This window comes from Pteropus vampyrus, unplaced genomic scaffold, assembly GCF_000151845.1.
Source record: "Pteropus vampyrus isolate Shadow unplaced genomic scaffold, Pvam_2.0 Scaffold10, whole genome shotgun sequence".
Lineage (NCBI taxonomy): Eukaryota > Metazoa > Chordata > Mammalia > Chiroptera > Pteropodidae > Pteropus > Pteropus vampyrus.
In genome coordinates, this window is record NW_011888791.1 from 4,594,743 (window position 1) to 4,597,768 (window position 3,026).

The window sequence follows — 3,026 nt, forward strand, 5'->3', positions numbered from 1 at the left end:
TAAAATGGATCGAAAATACAATAGATTGCATTTGCATTATTGTGTATTACCCTTTTGAGGAATAATAGGTCAACATCAAAGATAGCAGCACAATGTCAGCCAGTTTGGGGTGAAGGTCAGAGATGAGGCCCAGCCAGGGGCTCTGTGGAAGTCTTGTACTGAAAACCCTAGGATTATGGAGAGCCTGGATTATAAATTATTTCCATTTAATCTTCCTCATGATTCTCTAAAGCTGCTTATGGGAACAGCTGATAACTCTTGCCTCCTTGTTTATGACAACTATTATATTAAGGGCAGAGTGACTCCAAATTTAATCTATTGACATTTCTGTAAAGAATAATCTTGTCATCTTTCTTCAGGAATGTTCTCATATATCCTTGGGTTGTCTAAGTCAAAACGCTGAAACCTCATCAGCCTCTTTTGTCTTGTGACAGGATATACAGACACACCCAGACACACAGGCATACACATTTTGTTATATAGTCTCAAATATATTTTTTTATTATTGGATTTCTTTGTTTTCTTCAGGATGATAAAAAAAAAGCATACTATACTGTATTCATTCCGATTTTAGGATTGGATATTTGTGTGCCATCGTAAAAGAAAATATAAAAATTTAATTTGGTAAAAAATCTTTTTCTGTTGCCTTCCTCAAAAAAAAAGCATTATCGAGGTACCAAAATGCTTTCAGCATAATCTATTATCTCCAGGAACTCTGGATATAATGTCTGCAAGAGCTGATCATAGCCCTACTTCTCACTGTATAAACTATAGGAAAGTAACTTTTATTCTGTAAACACGCCACTATTTACCACACTTATTATTTGAGTGAGCTTTGTTGAGCAGGGTTAGACTACAACCATATCATAATGACCTACCCATCCAGGATAGGAATTTCTTGCAGCGAAAATCCATTTAATGAAAGTGAAGTGTAACTGTACTGTTGAGAAAACTTTTACACAGCATAATTCTTGTATTCTGACCTTCTTTTATATTTATTAGCAAAGTTTATTCATTTTAAGCTGCTATACTCTTTTACTAGGTAGGCATTCTATATGGCCAAAATACACCTTCAACTTAACAAGGCAAATTTAGTTTTCTTGTGAATGAAAAATTAGTGAGCAGGTATGCTCTTAGGGGAGGTTACAACTTCTAGTTCTTAAAGTAACTGTGAGTATTCAGAATGTTCATATTCTTCCAACATATGCATTTTTCCTATTGCTTTTCTTAGAATGTCAAATATTTTACACTAGGGGTCTCCAAAGATAGATAAAATTTATATTAATTAATAATAGACTAAGTTGTTACAACAAAGAGAATGGAAATAAGTAGTTTATTTCTGTCTCACATAATAGTCCAGAGTAAGTGATCCAGGGCTGGAGATGTGGCTGTGTCATCACAACATAAGACTTTAACGGTGGTCCCTATGGTGGCATTTCCCAGCCAGTGGGAAGGAGGAAAAAGAAAGTCCAGGCAGAAAAAATTAAGGGAATGACTAGAAGTTATGTCTAACACTTCCACTCATATCCTATTGATTTAAATTTAGTCGCACCATCATACTTCACTGAGAGATTAGAAAATATAGTCTATAGATGTAGTCTATAGTCTATAAATATAGTCTATGGCCATGTGCTCAGCTGAAATTCTGGGGGCTCTATTACTTTAAGGAAGAAGGGAAGACAGTTGGATGACTTCACCATGGTCTGCCTCTCTTGTCATCCATGTATCTCTGGTCACCCTGGATACATATCACAACATGGATCCGTGTTGACTCTCCTACTCTACATAGAACACACATCCTTTTTGTAATAGAAACAACCACAAACTCTGTCCAGTTACTACACCCAGCTCAAAGTCTAGGATCTCTGAGTGATATCTGTCCTTGTTATCAGGTCTTGTTGCAGCTCTTCGAGGTTAACCAACCTATAAAATAAACAAGGCATCGTCCTGCCTGTCCCCATACCTGATATATGGGGTACAGCAATAGGATAATAAAACTTCCATATTCAAGAGGGATATTGGGAAGATCCAGTGATATTGGTTCAGAGCAGTTAGAAAATCCTATTGGGGAGAAATTATGAAGCCTCTCTGACCTGGATGGAAGGCAAGTTCCTTGGTGGGTCCATCTTGCTGGCTCTACTCCTAGAATTACTCCCTTGGCCATTGGATTTGCCCTCTGGGATGTCCTTCTGTTATTGTCTTTGAAAAAATGTGTTGAAGAATATACTGTCCTGGGCATTGCATATAATGTTTTTGTTATGCAAATTTCTCAGGACTAATTTATATATTTATCAGGGTGGTATGTCATACTGCAGAGACCCTAAAACATGATGACTTATATAAGACAGAACAGTTTAGAGGTGAGTGGTCTAGTGTTAGTCAGGCATCTCTACCATCCTCAACATCCTTGGCTTCTAAGGTTGTGCCAGTTATTGCCACATCCTACTTAATGGAAAGGGTAGGGGCAGACCATGTCTAGGACAAGTGTCTTTAAGAAGACAATCTGGAAATCACACACATTATTTCATTCACATCTCATTGGCTAATATCCAGCTCTTAGCAGCAACCAGATGCCACAGAAAAAGAATCTGAAGCTAGGAAGCCATGTGCCCAGCAACAGTCCTGGGGTTTCTGTTACCAAAAGGAAGAAAAACTACTAGAGAACAGCAGGCAGTCTCTACCATTCTTATTTCTTTTTTCTCAGTAGGCTTATTATTTTACCTAAGAAGGGAACAGGGCATAAAAACTGGAAAACACAAAAACCAATCAACCAAACAAAGAAACAAGCAAAAACTTAACCAAGCAAACAAACCCCCCAAATCTTGATATTTCTTTTCCAGGAAGAATTTTTAGACTTGGTTTTTCCAATAACTTATTAAATTTACTACTATGGTTCTTTCTATAGACACAGTAGCCAAAAGATTACAGAATCCTTCTGACTATTACTTTGTTTTGTATGAATCATCAGTAGCCTTGTCCTTTCTTTAAAGATATTGCACTGTCACAAATTATTTGCTTTACAGAAG